The following is a 19,743-nucleotide window of genomic DNA, read 5'->3' as shown; positions in this document are numbered from 1 at the left end:
AAGAATATAGAGTTAAATTAAAATAACCTTAAAGAGCAAAAAAGGGAAAAGGAGAACATACGTTTACGGAAGGCGAACCAATACACAACTGAGCACACGCTTGTTGGAATTTGAGTGGTTCTTTGGGGCGCTTTTGGGGGATGTTTGTGTGTTCACAGCCTGAAACACGGTTTGCAAACTGGTTAAAAAATTTTCAAACATCTGGTTCGTAACCCGATTTGTGCGTGAACAGGACGGTTCGTGGGTCGAGGTACCACTGTATACCTTTAATATACTATACTGTATAGTATAATGCTGAAAAGAATGTTCCTGTTAGTACAAAAGCATTTTTTGTATATATGGTTGCCTCAGTGAAGAATATGGCCAGAAGGCTGAAAGAAATGGTAATTTATTGCGGAAATTAAATCAAATGGGTTTTGCAAATGATGCATAGTAAAGTGGTGAGTATTAGTTTTCCACATTAATTTTCTTTTCTTCATATTTGTACTAGCATAATGTTTTCTGACATTTTGCAATAATGCCTAAACTAAGATGTTCGTTTGTAGCAGTTTAATGTAGGCATCTCCTTTAGGATGCTGTGTGATTTTCCCTAATTGCATCTCAGAAACCAAGCTTTTCTACAGAAGCCCAGGTCTTTCTGCAAGCGATCTCCTGTTGCCTTAGGAAGTAAGTTGTATATCATAGCAGAGTATGTTAAATAATTCATTATCAGTCATCTTATGATTCTCACCTGGACACAGGGAACCAACTCCCAAAGAGATGTGCAAGGAAACAAATCAGTGGTGAGGGCTTTTTATCTTTTACTTACGGGACTTTCCAACATTACTGTAGTCATTAATCAGACAAAGGGCAATTGCCTGAGATCATTGATTAACTGGCTCAAACGTCTTTGCTCTAAGGCTAAGATTTCACAATTTAGTGCTTCAATGCCAGCTTGTGGATGCTGCTATGATGTTAATTATGGTTGTGAATAATGATTATATATTCTCCAAGACTTTAATGAGTGCGAGCTTTTTTCTGGTACAGCATAAATATTTTGATCAACTCAGTCACGTCTCCTTGTAGAAGGGTAATGGTGCAGAAATAGATCAAAATCTTGCCTTATTGAATCTGTTCAGAAATAAGACATTAAAGCCAACAAAAAAATCTTGCCATGACAAGGCATTCAATAATTTATTGTTCTTAGATCAGACAGAACATAGACACAAAGCACCCCAAAGCAGACTGTCCCACCAAGCTTTCCTGCCTGGTGGTTCCTGAGCCTGTGGGGCAGGACATCACGAAACACAGGGAACTGATGGGACTTGCAGATGCCTACTGGACAGGCAGAGCTTAAAGAGGTGTGCAAGAAAGAGGACTCTGTGTGGCAAATAGGTGGAACCAGTGGACAAGAACACATGAATCAGGTCATAGTAATGAGACCCCAAAACAGCATAACTAAAGTGAAGAATCAACATGGCAGGTATTCTCTGGCATGCAAGATACAAGAATCCAGAAAAGAGACTCCAGAAAGCAGAAGAGAGCTCCAAACAAAGCTCACTGCTTGGCCTGTATCGATAATAAAAGCAATATGGCGACACTTGTGTGATAGATCCCTCCTTTCTAAACAATTAATTGACAAGTGATCACAACTTAATCCATTTAATTTGTCTTTAATTTATCGTGAAAAATTTTGCGTGGATGCTACGGATTCTCCACATGGACAATGTCAATGATTCTCTTGAAAGTTGGCAAGTGTTCCATGGATACCAAACGGGAGGACATGGTATTGCCAGTAGCCACTGGGCATGCTGAGGGCTGCTTTCTGGGTAAAAACTGGGATAGAGGGTGTCACAGACAAAGCATGGCATGGTGCAGGCAGAAATGAGGGTGACGAACGACTGGTGGCTCATGAGACAACTGGGGTTTATTTAATACAACTAAAAACAAACAGACCATGAAGGGTCAGAAAACAAACGATAAAAATAAGGAATGAACTAAAACAAAAAATAAGAAACTAAAGACAATTAATGTACAAACAAAGACTGGGAACCAGGTAACACAGAGAGCGGACCTAGAAACTAAACAGAGCAACACCATGCAGCTACTTAGCACACAATGACTCACTCAGGAACTGAACACAGACAGACACATAAATACACAGGAACACCAGGACAAACAAGTAACAGGTGCAATTAATACTCAATTAAGAAATCAAGAAAGACAAAGGAACAATGAGAAACAGGTGGAAGTGGGAACACTAATTGAGTACACGACAGGGAAGCACTACAGACTAGGGAACATAACAAAGGGATGACTACACTAGGAAAGACTAAGAGGAAAGAAAAATCAAACAGGACACAAGTAGGGCAAATCAAAACAGGGACGTAAAGAATCAATAACAAACACTAGGAACAACAAAAAACAATAACTAAACAAAACAGGTGATACTGACTTTGAACCCTGTACTGTAGGGTTACAGCTTCTGTGCCACATACTCAACACCCTGACCCATGCAGCAGTCCAAGGAGCAGGGGAGCACACAAGGGTTAGACAAGCAGTAAGATGGCAGGATGGCAGGCGACACCTGCTGGCCAAACAGAGTAGAGACTCAAAGGGTAGGGTCGGACGGATGCTGACCCTGATAAAAGGGTACATGTGGATAACCTTTAATGAGGTTTAGTCTGGATATGAAGCTGGCTTTACCTAGATGCATGATCAGTTCCCTGCGAGACACGCAGTAGCTTTTGATTCTGCCAACCTGTTTTGGCAGACGGAAGTCATCGCGGCACTGCAGGGTGCTTTTCATTCCCCTGATGAGCTGCATGCTCTTTCAAGTCCTTTTCCTCATATCCAAGACATAATCCACTGTCATCTGACATGGTGGGTGTTGCAACTCAATTGCTTCCTTTGCCACATTGAGCCGTCTTCGGAATAAAGAGGAATTCGAAAGGGAGACTTGGGGAATTTCCCAGAAAATGAAGAGGACATAGGGAGAAATCAAGTCCCACTTTTGGCTGTCCTCATCGATAACGCATCAGAACATCTGACATTTCACCATGCTCTGGTCCTTGGGGATATCTTTAGGGATCTCCACATGGCTGAACAGATCCTGGTCCATGTTCCTCTAGGTGGCCCTCTAGAAGCACATGGCCTCGGGGCATCAGTTGGCATAGTATTTGTTTCTAAATTAACTTAATTAAGCCATTTAAATGTGTTCTGATTGGCATTGTTAAATATGGAGCTATAAATTATTTCAGTGAATGATATGATCTCATATTACTAGGAAAAACAAACAATGAGTGTGTCAAAAAGATTAATACGATGCATGATATACAATGATCACACATTATTATCAAAGCATGTGAAAGGTAAAAAATCAGGGGCCCTGCTAGAGATTTTTGGCCCCATGAAAGCTTAATATAATAGGCACCCAACCCAGACCAATTCAATCATGTTGATAATTTTTAGGGCCCGTGATCAGGGCCCGTGATTAGGTAATCCTAATCTCCACATTATAACACCTCTGTACGTAATGTATAAGAAAAGACCAAATTGCTACTTTTTAACATGCAGCAGATAATTAATTAATTAATTTTCTATACTTGCTTGTCCCATGTGGGGTTGGGGGGTCTGTAGCTTATCCCAAGCTTTGGAATAACCCAGGATGGGGCACCAACCCATCACAGATAAAATGTAACAAAAAGTCAGGAAAACCATAAATAAAAAATGTAAACAAGCAGCCCAAGAGTTAAATATGTGCTGTATAATTCTGTTTACTCAAATAACTGGCTTCCCCCCATCATGTTTCCATCAGGTGTTATCTAAGCAAAATCCCCATAATGCATCTACACTGAGAAAAATCACAGCTGAATGAAGACCGGCTCCAGTCAAAGCTGCCTACATTCAGCTGAAAATGCCCCGGTTTTAATCTCTGATGTTATAGAATTTCTAAGAACTCTTCAGAATGAACTAGGTCCGTCATCTAAACTCAACCACCCAAACGTTATGACAGATATCCAAGGTTACTGAAATATTTTGATGAAAGTTGAAACAAAATATTTTGATAAGAAAGCCTACATGATAAAAGTGATGGCACAGCATCAGCCTGATGCTACAGTACAACCACAATGTTCTAGGCATGTTCTAGGTATGGGAAGGTATAGAACTTCAGTTTTGCAATACTGCCGTTAAATTCTGTGGTACTCCTTAAAACGGTATTTTATGATAAAATAAATCTATATTAAATGGCATGGTAATTTTTGGTAATTACCTTTTTGGATACGCTGAAAACTGATTCACAGAGGTGATGATTTTATAAGTACGTGAATAGACCGGAATTTGGTATGAATCGGATGTGGATCCAGGTGTGTCCTATGGAGTATATAATTTACATGATTAACTGAATGACTTGAATGTGGTGTACAGCTTATGTCGTGTAAAATGAGTAAACTTCAGGTCACATGACATGCAGATGTGATGTGACTTTAAAAAGCATGTCTTTCTCTTAAAATAACACTGAGATGCAGGTGTGCTCCTGGTTCAGATTTAAGAGGGAAATTTGCATCCTGTTGCTCTGTGGTGTGTGCCGCTGAACTGTTATGTTTATAATCCTGTTCACTCATTGGCGATTCCTCTGACTGGAATCTCCCTTCTCTGTGAAGGCTGTGTATGCAATCATAACTATGAAAATACCATTAGCCAGATCATGTTAGATCATCTTATTTCACTGGCCAGGTAATACACTGATAGGCATTTGCCCTGCACAATGGCGACAGGTTGCTTGCGTTGAGATGCATGGAATAGCAAGCCATGTGAACTAGATTCACAGGACACATGATTAATGCCATAATTTCGGCATTACCCTTATTACAGTATCTTTTGTGATGTTTGTATTAGTTTTGAAAAAAAAAATTGTGATGTAATTTTAAATACCGCTACATTGTCGGTAAACATTGACATGCAAGGTGATGATGACAGCAGTGGAGTGTGATAGGAAGGGATTCTGAGAGATGGGGGACTGTACCTGAACAAGAACAGGAGTGTGACAGTAAGTGACCTATATGTTTCCTTCAACAGCAGCCCAAATCTCTCCCTTTGGTCCTCTAACATTGGTACAAACGATAAAATGTACTCCTTTTAAAAACGACAACAGATTGGCTTATCGCAGGTCTCTCGAAGGCCTGCCCTGTTCCCTCAACCAAGGAGGTTACTTTACAATGCTGAAACTGGCCTCTAAAATGCAGCCGTATCTTTTATCCAAGCAGAACTTTGGAGTCAACGTGCTTTAGGAATATAATACTCAACGTCCATACAGAGGAGGAGGAAAAAGCGAAACATCACACACATTTCACACGCTTGCAAAGCTGACAGCGTTAAGCTGCTATCCACTCTTCCACGTGCCTCCTTTTCCACGGAAAGTGATATAGTAACACACTGTTTACAGGTTTGTACCTTTTGTCTGGCGCCTTCAAAGTTGCTCCATGTTTGGACCAGTTGGTTGGATTCTTTGTGCAGTGCCGATACACAATGGCTTTTATGTGCACCGAGTCGGATCACTGAACAGGAGGGCAAAATAGAAAGAAATACTTTATTCTCCCCCCCCCCAAGTCTAGGTTCTTTTGACTTCTGGTGGATTCTTCTTGCTACCTCATGTATGGAGTCTTTTCAGAGGTGAGAGCCAGTGATTCTTAGCGGAAAAATATAGTCTGACAAGGCCTTACGCCTTCAGGACAAGGTCATAAAATAAAGTTGGTAATTTACAATCAGGTATTTCCTATAATCTCCCTTTTTGTTATTTATAAGCAGTCGTGCTTAATTTCAATAGCTCATTGCTGAGTGTCCTTCATATTATAAATGCCAAAAAGCAAACTATAAAAACTTTTCTGGGATTTTCCATGCCTGCTTTTAGCTTCCCCTCTTTTTTTCCCTCTTTTTACCTCCCTCTTCCTCATGTCAATCACGTGTAAATTTGCTCACCCCCAAATAGACAATGTCATTGAAAAAAGTGTAATTGAAAATGAAACCGCGGGCAATAATAAAATTCATTTTCATGGCACAGTCCGTTTCGCTGAAAGGTTGCCCTAAACCCAGCCTTCCCAAATGACCTCATACAGTTCAGGACTACATGGCACTTCCCATTGTGTCCATATTATTCCCATTGTGTCCATGTTTTAGGTCCTCAGAACCCACATTTTTTGGGACACGTGTGCAAATATCAAGCCAAAACATTTAGCAAATGTAGTGGTTGGTCCAAATTCCATGTCCTCGAACAACATCCCTCAGAGAGAACTGCAAAACTTTGTCACTCAGCTCAAAATCAACAAGACCGGATTTGTCTAAAACTAATAAAGCTGACTAAGAAGGTCAGGAATTTTGCTGAGAACCCCCAGAGACCTCTTCGCAATGCCACAGACAGTAAGCGATGTGGCCTTAAATGCTGGACTCTTCCAGCCCACCCTCTTATCCACCTTCTCCCTCCCTTCTCCTTTCATCAGAGGGAATTTACTCCAAAAATCAACTGCTGGCCAGAGCGGGAATGTCTCCAGACTGGATTGCCCTTCCACTCCTTGGCAGAATTCCCATGAGTGCCGATGAGCTAGTGCAGGGGTGGCCAATCTTATCCACAAAGGGTCGGTGTGTCTGCAGGTTTTTGGGATAATATTTAGGTCAGTTGTTCAATCCCAGGTGTGAGGACTCTTCAACCAATCAGTCCTCTAATTAGTAATCTAATTAGGGAGTTGCAGTTAAAACCCATACATACAGCGGCCCTTTGCAGATAAGATTGCCCACCCCTGAGCTAGAGGGTGGCAAACGGAATTCATGGTAATTTATGTCCAAAATTACAAGGAGGGATTATCACTCACGGTCTACTGCCAGGCTAACCAGAGATCAGATTTTCTCCTGTCAGGTACTCAAGTAAGTTTTTTTCCCCACCAAATGAGATATTTTGGGTAGCACAGTAACTCAATGAATAGCATTGTTGCCTCAGACATCCAGCGTTGGGGGTGTTAAATCGCACCTTTGTTCTGTGTGTATGGAGATTGCGTGGTCTCCCTCTGTCAAACACAATAGGCCAGATACTGTACATGCAGTTGTTGGTGTTTCTAACTTGCTAGTAGTGGCAGACTATGAGTGTCCTGCCTGGCCTGGGATAGGCTCCGGACCTCATTGGAACCCTTACAAGATTAAGCTATTGAAAAATACCATTTTATAACAGATTTTAAACTGTCCCCGTTTTCATTTCTACTGTAGGAATCTGTATGTCGGTGAAACCATGAAGGTTTATCCTTGTCTCCTGGTCAGTTATCGCTGTCAAATACTTAAACTTACCAGGCATTGTAAATAATTGTGGGATGTCTTGGTTACTGGTGTTTTCTAAGCAACTACTGAAAACTATATTAGGGTAAGAATACTGTAATTGTGATACGCACTGTGAATATAACACCAGCACTTTTTTTTTACACATTTCACAGTCTGACATCTCCAGGAAAGGTCAAGTGTAAAGAAGATTCATTATTTTCGTTTATAAATCTCATTAGTTACCAGTGGAACCAGAGGTACAGAGAAACACAGTGGGAGCTGTGAGACTTCACTGCTCTTTGCATTTTCCTCACCATCAGGGAGCATGAGTGAGGAATTTCCCAGTAATAAGGGAGCTACTTTTGTAGACATTATATCCAGCAACCTTGAGATAACGCGCACAATCTAGGTTTGTTATTTCCCTGCAGAAGGCTGCCTACGCACTCTGTAGCTCCTCCCAGCACCAGCCTACGTCAATATATACATACGCCCCCTACAGGTAAACCTCTGCACTATTGTTTAGGTGTAGAGCATAGTGATGACAGTGGATATGCACGTGTCATAGCGATAACCCAAAAAATACTTTGTGCTCTTTTTTTCTTAGTTTTTGTTTCTGCTTTCGAGACCTACGCCTCACGCTGCCACGTCACCAGCAGTACCTCTGTTTCGAATCCCTCTTACAGCACAGCAAAGTTGCCGGACATTTAACAAAGTATGACACCCAAAGCAGATTTCTGTGTGGGTGTGGTGCTGTCACGGTTACTGTAAAAGGCCAGGGCTGACAGGATGCATGCGGAATGACAACAGCAGCAAATGTATAAATATATACTCAACCGTCGTTTTATTACTTTACTTTATGCACCTGTTGATATTTAGCTGCGTTCACTGATTACTAAAACTGTCTTGTTTAGACAAGAGAAACAAAACTGTAAAGGATTACAGGGGCATTAGGCTGAATCATTTTGGTATTTAGTGACTGACCAACGGTTTAAGTCCTTGGCCTGAAGCACTATTGTATGTATAACTTACAGCGATTTCCTTACTTTTCTAATTTCCATTAAATAACGTTACTTAGAATAAAGGATTATGATCGCGCATTGATTTATTGCAGTGATTCGCGCCGGCCGGCACTATGTGTCATGCCCGGCTCGTCCGATCCTCGTGTGTGCCACGCCCCTGATTATCCACGTGTGCTTCCCTGATCTTGCCCAGTTGTGTCCGATTATTTTCGCCCAGTCTTGTCTATTTCATTCCATGTCTTGCCTTGATTTTTGTCCGTCATTGATGTTAGTCGATGTCCCGTTTGTCCGATCCCCAGTTTCCCCCGACTTTCGCCTCCTTGCCTGCTTCCTGCCCGCTTGCCTGCCCGTTCGGCTTACCCGCGAATCCTGACACTATGTGTGTGGTTACAGGAAATTAATCAACACCCTTCAGATTCGAGAACTCCATAGTACCCTTGTATGATATTAATTAACTCTAATTAGTAAGTTAATATCACATGATTCGTCCAAATGATTTGTACCTCCAGGCTTTGAATATGATCCAAAGGAAGGCATAATGACAGTGATATATTGGTTAGACGGCTACATTATCAGCCTGAATCATCTGCATTATCTTGTGAGATTGATTTAACAACCATAAATGTCCCCGTATATCAGAGACGATAATAATAAGGGAATAGAACTCGCAGGTTGATGTCACTCAGACTGTCCTAAGGAAACCATGACAACTTCATTGCTATTAGGGACAAAGAAACTGAAGAGTGTGCAGCCTCTTCATGTGGATGTCAGCAGGGCTGCGCTACATCTGTCATATGTTTCTGATATGTGCCCCCCGCCCATTCCCCTGTAAAAGTCATACTAAACAGTTGATCAGGGCTGCTAAATGAGCAGTTACTGTTGGGCAACTTGGAGCTCCAGGGAAAACCACATTGAGACACCTGTGTTTTTCATCTGCGGGAGCATCTGCCTGCACCACTAAAATGTTGCGGGGAAAAAAAAAATGAGCTAGACTGATAAAAAAGCGATACTTCACACACGGTAGCATGCTGAAAAGTGACCTATGTCTGCCTGCCGCGTTAGCTGCCACTCATGTCAAGCAGCAATTATTCTAGTCTGTTTTAACGGAGCACTGGCAAGCTGAGATGTGTTTTACTGTCTGGAAGCAATTTGAGGCTGCCTCTGTACGGCGGTAAGCCTCTCCGCCTGCAGCTGTTTCATTAGCGTTCGCTCCTCTTGCCTTTCCAAACGTTAAATAGACACACCTGGTAAGGTCATGCGGGCAGAAGGCGCGTCGGCCCGAGATGAGCGCGGCGAGTCAGAATGCTGAGCCAGGGCCTCGCTTCACATGGAATGATCCACTGAGCTGAATTTAGTCAGGGACAAACTCATTAAATACATTTCTGGAGCAATTGAAGAAATTGTTCTTTATTCCTTTAATCTTACCTCCAAAGAATAATGCTTTGTTCTGAAGTCATTCTCTATGCTGCGTCTGTTTTATGGTGTTGCCTTTGAAAAATTACGAGTTGTTTTTGTGGATGTAACTACAGAAACATTTATTTAGCTTGTTAGTTTATGGTTGAATGCCCACTTACACCAAATTAAGGTTCTTGTTTTGCTCTGAGCGTTCATGATGCTGACAATAACTCCAATAACAAAGATCTATGTGCAGCTGACACGTTCTTGCGTGTCAGATACTTGGTTCATAAATATTAAAGGCAGTCTGTATATCTGAGAGCGATAAGGAGAAATGAGGATTTTCCATTGATCCGTGCAATGAAAACGGGTCCGAGTGGCGTGTGACAGTACGACTGGTAAATGTGAGTTTTACTGGCAAGTGCAGCACTTTGCTGTTTAAATGCAAAACTGCTCACATCACCTATTACAAAAGGTAAATTCATTCACAACAAAACAGAAAAAGTACTGGGATCTGTACCTTCTTGAAGGGACCCACTAATCTGCACTTGTATTTCAAAATGCCTTTCCTTTAGTGATCTTTGACTCTCTGCGACATCTGAAATGGATATCAATAAGCTTTTCCACATGTCTGTGTCACATGGCTTGTCAAGCTGGACCACACCCTCTGGTGAGCAGCAGGACAGTGCTGACCCAGCCGTGCTGGGGTACGCTGCCGGACGGCATACCGAATCCCGGTGGGACCACTGTCCTGCTACTGCCTCATGCACCAGTGGGGCCAAGGGCCAAATGTCAAACTGATTTTCCCGTTTAGGAATGTGGGGCACACAAAACCTACAGTAGGAGGGCACAGGGACCCTGGAGACACCTAGGAGCTCTGTACTTCTGTCAAAGCCAATGAAAAGCATGCACAGACAAAAAGGTCTGAAATCCAAGTGTGTTGCTTTGCTTTTACCTTTTGAAATCTGGAAGAATGTCACAGCACTGAGGTCAACTAATTGTCCTCTATTTATACAGTAACTAGTATTTATCAGATGTGTGAACTCTGGCGCGTATTATTTAAATGTTATAGAAAAACAAAGGCTATAAACATTATTACTGCTAGATTATTTTGAAGACATAGAAAGTATTGGAGAAAATTAATGCTTTGTGCAACGAGTAAAGCGTACAACAGCATTCTGCATAACTCCAGCTATGAAATAAAACGGCCCCCAGGCTAGCTGGATTATTGGCAGTATAGACAATATTGTTTGAGATCCACAAGATTTTCTGTAGGTGAAGTCAACAAGAACAGGCCACAGGCACTTTATGCTGGAAGATTCTGATCTTGCTATGTTATGGGTAATACAAATGTTTCTAGCGACTGAAAAATTGCATCACAGTTTTTTCCCCCAGATATGTACGCTAAAATGTATTTATGCACCGGTTAAAACAACTTAAGTATTTGCTGTGTAGCTGTTCACTGTGGTTCTATAGGTAATACGTTTCTTTTTATTTTTAACTAAATCTTTTTAATATGAAGCTTAGTAGGCAGTATCAATCGAATTTAAATGCTTACATACAGTATTTCGGAAGAAAATATAATTCAGCAAATATCCTACCAGCAGCCTATTGCACTGGATATAAAACAATGGTCTATTGTCAGAAGGAAACCATAACAGTCTTGAGGTAACAAAAAGTATGAGTTTGTTTCTTGGCATCCTGTAGAGACAGGAAAATCCCTCATTTGGGATGTGTTTCTGCAGTGAAAAGCTCTCTTGAAATACTCTGATGAAGCCTTTAATTAATGAGTACATCAGGAGTATCACTGTTCACCCATGTGTCCTTCCGGTCGGCTGCAGGGGTGTAGCATTATTACTTCATACAAAATAATCTAGAGAATAATGTTGATACAAGAGCAACCTAAACTAATGTTTAGTATTGTTAAATAAAAAAGCATGTTGATTATGCAGTGATCTTGCATCTTTATTATGTGGAAATTTTTCATAAAAACATACACACACACAAACACACACACACACACACACACTGAATATATATCAGTTATCCATACCCAGTTGTCCTATGCTGGGTCCCAGGAAAAAGGGGCGAATGGTAAAGCATAACTCAGGACAGAGTGCCAATCGGTCGTAGGGGACACACACCATTGTCACACATGCCATTGTCATACACGCCATTGTCATACACATTCACACATGGCACTTTTTGGTAACTCTGATACACTTTAGCACATCTTTGGACTGTGGGGAGAAACCGGAGTACCTGGAGGAAACCCCATGACAACATGGGGAGAGCATACAGATTCCACATAGAGTTGTTTACATACATACATACATACATACATACACACATAAATTTATGCCCTGCTAGAGCTGCCCCGGTCAACCAGAAGTAGGTGACTATGAAGTGGAAACATCTGGGAGCAAGTTCAGTTCCAAAATGATAAACCACACAAAGTCACAGATCACCCAACATCGATGCCCAACCTGAGTATCAGCAAATACCCCCAACAAGAACCTCTACACTCCATAGTAAAACTCTTGATTTCAGGATGGGATGTTGGACAAGCTGCTGTCCACATACCTATAGGCCATATAGGGTACGATGCAAATATTTAAACACAATTAATACAAGACAAAAACAACTTTTTAAAATGTAGATTAGCTTAGCACTCCTACAGAGAGAGGCCAGCTACCATGTTTGGTTGTTATTAGGCTATAAAAGACAATTGCTACATCTGGTTGCTGTCAGTCTACAGAGGAAAGCTACTACATTTTTTTTCTTCGGTTTTTAACCTGCTTGTTTGTGAACTACCAGACATTCCAGTGTGGCACAGAAGAAAGCGTCCCGCTGAGCTCTCTGATGAGGACTCTTGGCCAAACTGCTCAGCAGCTGAGTCTGACGCCATCCAAACATTTCTCTCCCACGCAATGTCAGAGTGATGTTGACAATTAAGGTCCAAAGTAGGGCCATTTGAAAACACTGTTGCTGATTATCCATCAGAAGTTTTTAGGTTGCCAGAATCCTCGTGCAGCATCTGTTCAAAAGAAGTGCAAACTAGGTGTGTCTAAGATGAATAAGTAGGCGCAATGCCGATAATATTTTATTTGCCTTTTGCAGAACTGCACGAGTATTTTTGCATATGCCATTTTACTGCTGCATAAGGCAGTCGCAAATTCAGGTAAGAGTGAAGCTTTGGGTCAGAGCACAGGGTCAGCGCTAATATTCAACACCCCTGGAGCAGAAGTACTGCCTGGGATGCACTGAGAAGGTTTAAGACCCTTGCTTAATGACCCAACAGTGACACTGTTACATTGCCAGCCATGGGATTCAAACTGATGACCTTCTAGTGAGGGATACAGTCCTGAACTGCCCCCACCCCCCAGAAAAAAGCATAATAAATAGCTGTCTTCCATAACCACTTATTCAGTGCAGAATCATAGTGGACTGGTAGGTCATCCCAGGAAAAGTTACTAAAATGTTAAAGCTGCAAATATGACAAACTTAAAACCAATCAGTAAGACCTATTTACGAAAAATAATTCATATAAAGTCTGCAGTAAGTTCTGCGGTAACTATAGGATCTATACCTATTAACACTGTACCTTAACGGCACCTTCATAATGCCTTCTTTACTCATACAACATTCATAAGCAGCATGTACTGTAAGTATACAGTAACTTGTCTTAAAGCGTTGCATTAATACTACAATACTTTCAATTAACAAGGCATGACAGTTTTAATATACATTAATAACAGACATTATAATTGTATAATTATATGTCTGTTATTAATGTAGGCATATACCAAAGCTGTTAATGTATGTTATGATGTTAAGGTATACTTCCATGCTGCTTATGAATACATTATGAATGTGCATAATAAAGGCATTATGATTTAATGTAAAGCGTGACCCTATAACCATATAACCAGTTCCTTAAACTGGCTGTTCGTAAAAGATCAAAGTGTATTTCATTGTGGAATTCTAAAAGCTGGAATATAAAGACATACTTAATATGGAATATGTGATTTCATTATATTCATCATTATAAATAAAATTCTTGTAAAATTCTGTTTGTATTTTTAATCTATACATACTATAATCAAATCATTTTTTTCTGTTAATATATTACATACAGTTTGTCTTGTTATACAAGCGTCTACAATTGCTATACTATTTTAGCTGATTCCTTGACTTCTGTAACTCAGCCCTGCGTTATTATACTGCATGTCATCTCCTTAACTTTTCTCATCCTCCTCCAACATACTCTTATAACGTGTTTTTACAAACTTTTGAAGTATCACACAGTTGACCATTACTTAATTCACTTTGTTGCATCTTTTTGAAGAATCATTTGACAATAGGCTTGTGAAAGCTTACATGTACTTTGTTCATATGGAAACATTCAGTAGGAATTGTTGTGCAGTTAAAATCAAAGATAAAGACGCAATCAGAGGAGTGGTTATCCTGATGAGAAAATACAGATTAGTCTGAGAAGTGCCATCACAACCAAAGTCCTGAGCTCTTCATATGAGTCTTCCTTTTGTTTCTGGTTGATGAATTCGGATGTAGCTGGATGAAGATTTGATCTAGTGAAAATGCGTCCAGCCCTCTCTTCAGAGCAGCATGGACATTGACCCTCTATCCCTCGGCCAGCTCCTGCACACGCTATATTAAAAAGGCTACTGATTAGAAGACCAGATCTGTAGACTGTTCTGAACAAAACAAGGATGAGCAATACATATTTCCATATTCCATAATATCAAAATAAGCCCCAAAATACTACTCGTTCTTCTGGGCCATTCTTTCACATCTCCGACCGTACTGCCGCCACCTCTCTGTGGAAGCCCGCAGCTCGCTTACATCAGATGGGTGACATCTCTCATGCTACCTCAGGCACAAACTCTATAGAAATGGACCACAGCTGAACAAAGGAATTTACCATAAAGCAATAGCTACAGCTGTCTGTTTTTAACAACTTTTAGTTGGAATTAAGCCAATAGTTAATGTGATGCCCCCCCACCATTTCCAAGCTATTGATTTAAACCGTGTGCCATTTTGCCTGAGTACGCAGCTACGGTTTGTCTAACTAACGGCTATAGCTTCTGAATGTAAGCAGGGCCGTAACTGTCTCTAAGCCAGGAAAATGAGCCCCTCTCATGCTTACTGCTTGCCTGACTTCACTCCTGGCAGGAGCGTACTGCTGTCAGCTCATGTTTAAATGGTGAGAGGTCCTGCCCCGCTTTACCCTCATCCATCTTGTCGTTCCTCTTTACACTCCATCACTCCATCGACTGCATTGCGTCTGAACAGAACTGCTGTGACCCCCGCTGACCCTTCGCTCGCTAAACATCAGGGAAGGTGGTTGAGTTCACCGGGGCACCTGAAGCCCCTGCCAGCCCTAAGCCTGGGAAGATCCATCCTCCCAGAATCTGCCAGCTTGGCCTCGCTCCAGAGGCCTGACGGCCTGAATGGAAAACACATTGTCTTTGGCACCCATCTGGCCGCTTGGTGATCTGTGCGTTCCCCGTCAGGCACTCCCACCTGCTGACATGCTACGAGGGGTGAGGTGAGCACCCTCAGCCCCAGGCGCCCCGGGCAGGCCTCATGCAGGCAGCTGGGCGCGGCGTCTCGGCTCTGTCAGGCTTTTCAGGCAGATTTCATTTGAGGATTAATACTTCACCTCATGGGTGTCTTAAGAAAGATGGAAGTGGCTTTTTTACTTTGTTGTCTAAAAAGCCAAATGCTGTGGTTACTTTACTCTGGATCAATCAGTGCTTGAAGTAGGGAAAAACAGGTGTCGGTACTCCCCTAGTTATTCAGTATCAGGTGCTGGTACTCCACATGTTATTCAATACCAGGTGCCAGTACTCCCCATGATATTCAATAGCAGGTACCAGTACTCCCCATGTTATTCAATACCAGGTGCCGGTACTCCCCATGATATTCAGTACCAGGTGCCGGTACTCCCCATGATATTCAGTACCAGGCGTCGGTACTCCCCTTGTTATTCAATATCAGGTGCCAGTACTCCCCACGTTATTCAGTACCAGGTACCAGTACTCCCCTTGTTATTCAGTACCAGGTGCCGGTACTCCCCCTCATTATTCAGTACCAAGTACCAGTACTCCCCTCGTTATTCAGTACCAGGTGCCGCTACTCTTCTCATTATTCAGAACCAGGTACCGGTACTCCTCTTGTTATTCAGTATCAGGTACCAGTATTCCCCTTCTTATTCAGTACCAGTTGCTGGAACTCTTCTTGTTATTCAGTACCAGATGCCGGTACTCCCCATGAAATTCAGGACCAGGTGCCGGTACTCCCCATCTTATTCAGTACTAGGTGCCGGTATTCCCCTTGTTATTCAGTTGAATTGCAGATACTCCCCTTGTTATTCAGTACCCGGTGCCGGTATTCCCCTTGTTATTCAGTTCAATTGCAGCTACTTCCCTTGTTATTCAGTACCAGGTGCCGGTACTCCCCTTGTTGTTCAGTTCAATTGCAGGTACTCCCCTTGTTACTCAGTACCAGGTGCCGGTACTCCCCTTGTTATTCAGTTCAATTGCAGGTACTGCCCTTGTTATTCAGTACCAGGTACCAGTACTCCCCTTGTTATTCAGTACCAAGTGCCGGTACTCCCCATGTTATTCAGTACCAGGTGCCGGTACTCCCCATGATATTCAGTACCAGGTGCCGGTACTCCCCATGATATTCAGTACCAGGTGCCGGTACTCTCCATGATATTCAGTACCAGGTGCCGGTACTCCCCATGATATTCAGTACCAGGTACCGGTACTCCCCATCTTATTCAGTACTAGGTGCCGGTACTCCCCTTGTTATTCAGTACCAGGTGCTGATACTCCACTTGTTATTCAGTTCAATTGCAGGTACTCCCCTTGTTATTCAGTACCAGGTGCCGGTACTCTCCTTGTTAATTAGTACCAGTAGATATTTAGAGGTGCTGGTACTCTGAAGAGAAAAACTATGTACCAGTGAGTACTGGCCCACATCTAACATGGAGATTAAAGTTAAATAAAAGTCAGGAGAATTTTATTATCTTAACCTTGGTGTATGTCCTAATCTTTTTGAATTAGTCAATGGGATACGCATACATACAAAACATAAAGTACATTATTGATTGAAATGGGTTTTATGCAAAGAGATTGCATTATTTGCCATGGCAAATCTCATATATTGTAACATTCCGGTCAATGTCAACATATAGATTGGCCTGTGTCTCAATGCTGACACTTAACTTTGCATACCCCAGGTGGACCTGCTTTTGTGAATAATTTCAATGAACCAAATTAAAATGGTATGTACAGGACTTTTAAGTACCAAGCCATATTTCTTGTTCCGGTTAATGAATGACATTATAGTTTTCTATTTGTTAAAGGTCATGTGCTCTGTAGAACACAAATGAGTGTAAAATACATTGAACTGCCTGAACTATAGATTGTAAATTATAAATGTTCAAAGCGGGAGAACATTTTAAACTGAATTTGAGAAAACACTTTTTTACACAGCGTGTAGTTAGAGTATGGAATCTTAGAGTATGGGTCTTCCTGTTCAAGTAGTGCAGCGTAAAACCCTGGGTTCCTTTAAATCAGAGCTAGATAAGATTTTATCAACTCTGAGCTATTAGTTAAGTTCTGCCCAAACGAGCTTCATGGGCTGAATGGCCTCCTCTCGTTTGTAAATTTCTTATGTTCTTATTAGAAAAGAACACACAGGATCATCCCAGGACATCATAGGTTACACCCAGCGGCACTCACACAGGCAAATTTGAGTCACCAGGTTACTCAAGTGTATGTTATTGTACTGCAGGAGGGAACCTTAGCATGGGAAGAACACGCAAACTCCACACATGCTGTGAGCGGCTGGGATTAAAACCCACAACCCTTGCCATGTCCGTACCATTTCTCCAGTACTGTATAGCGCATAAATGACACATACGGCGAACTAGCTAAGACTGAGCGTGCTGCGATCGGAGGTGTTTGCAGGCGCTGCTGCTCCAGCTGTGTGACAGCGGCACACCGGGCCTTTGCATGCTACTCTGCGAGATACCTCACCGAGATTAAAGACGCCAGTGTGTAGGGTCTGGGAATGACAGCAGACAGTCTGAAGTATATCATCTCCAAAACAATGTCATTATTGACAAACCTCAGGCCATGAGGGCTCTTTTGCAAAGCTCTTCAAAGTGCTTCTCCCCGCCCCCAGAAGCAGGCCAAACAAAGCGCCTGGCATAACGCGAGCCATTCAGGGGCATCGGAGCCGGGCATTATCTCCTGCTGACTTTTGTTACATTTCTGCTCATGTCAAGCCAGTGGGTTTTATCAGGCTCCCACCACAGGGCGGTCTGTGTCTCCTACGATCTTCCTGAGAATGGCCTGCCAACTTCCGGAGCCCTACCTGCATGCTGCGGGATCTGGCCACCTCACCGGCAGGCCTTGTTTTGCTTATGCCACCATTTCACTAAATGCCCATGAAGATCATATAGATGTGGCACTGAAGAGGAGTTCACGCCAATAGATAGGATTTCATGATACAACATTACATGTTACTTCCCATGGGATACAAATTCATTCATTGATTAATTAAAGTATAATTCGGAATCCTTATGATATTCGCATTGGAAGCGGAAAATGTAGCGCATAGACTAACGGTACATGCTGCCAGTGTTATACCAGAGATTCTTAATGTGTTTGAGGACCAGAAGTGAAGATTTCAGGTCCAGAGAGTATAAATCCTGACCAAGATTTTGTTTCAACCAACCGGTTGTGTTTAAAGAGTCACAGTCACAGAGTAATTAACTGGTTGATTGAATCAAAATCTTGGTCTGGATTTGTACTCTCTGGACCTGAAATTTTCACTTCTGTTGAGGACACAATCAATCAACCAAACTAATGAATTCTTCCCTCCTATGCTGATATGGCATCTATCAAAAAACACCTTCCAAGCTACACTGACCACAATGTGCCATCTGCAGAAATGTGGACATGGCTTGATGGGTAACTCTGTTGACTCTCACTTCCACTGCCCCACTTTGTGTGTGTGGAGTTTGCATGGACTCCTGTAGACATGTAAAGATATATTATGTGATGATAAATTGCGGTACATTTTTATGATGATTTGAATCATGGAAATATACTGCAAAATAGCTCTAATTATTGTTAGGTTGAATCTCTCTTTTTGTCCTAGCTGTTTAGACAGCAGAAAGAGCAATTTACCTGCCCTCCTACCAGACACCAACTAATGCAATCTGCAGAAGTTCCACCACAGAATGTCAAAATGGCTATTAAGAAGATAAATATTGTTATTAACTTTTTTCATTTTAATAAAAGAAATATTTTAGTTAATAGGCTACTATATTTTATGCCAATCTTTACAAATGTTTGTTTTGTTTTTTCAAATTTAACAAAATTAATATTTAAGTTGATATTTTTGCTTTTTTGTAATAAAATTTTCTTAATTTTTTTTATTTTTCACAATATTGTGAGAATATTGACTTGTGAACCCAGTATCTTGAATCGAGCTGAATTCTGAAGTGGGTGAATCATTAGATGCTTGGACTCCTGTTTTGTGGGTTTTTCTTTCTGTAACCCAAAGGCATGCAGACTGGCTAAGGGGAAACTGGGAATTTCCCATAGCATGTGCCCTGTGTTAAACTGGTGTCTTCTCATGTACCTTACCTGGGATACACTTGGCAGATGCAAGATAGATGGATCTTTTAACCTTCACAATAATTTGCTCAAAATACATTTGAAATTATTTTCCATTCTTGTGTTTTAAAAAAAAATTTACATTTTCTATTAGTAAGACTGTCTGCTTTCCTTAGCATGGCATTCTGCGTAAGCTCCTAAGGATGGACCAGCTTCACAGGGCCCAGCCCTGGTGCTCAGTACAATCACAACACTCAAAAGTAACAAAAACATATGATGTCATTATTTGTCTGCAGTGCTGAAGAACCTTGAGATATACCATGTATAAGATAGTGCTGCCATTGGTATGATGATCTGCATTTATGTTCCAATTGCTAAATAATATT

This window comes from Brienomyrus brachyistius, chromosome 25, assembly GCF_023856365.1.
Source record: "Brienomyrus brachyistius isolate T26 chromosome 25, BBRACH_0.4, whole genome shotgun sequence".
Classification (NCBI taxonomy): Eukaryota; Metazoa; Chordata; class Actinopteri; order Osteoglossiformes; family Mormyridae; genus Brienomyrus; species Brienomyrus brachyistius.
The sequence above is the reverse complement of the archived record's forward strand: the minus strand, read 5'-3'. Positions refer to the sequence as shown.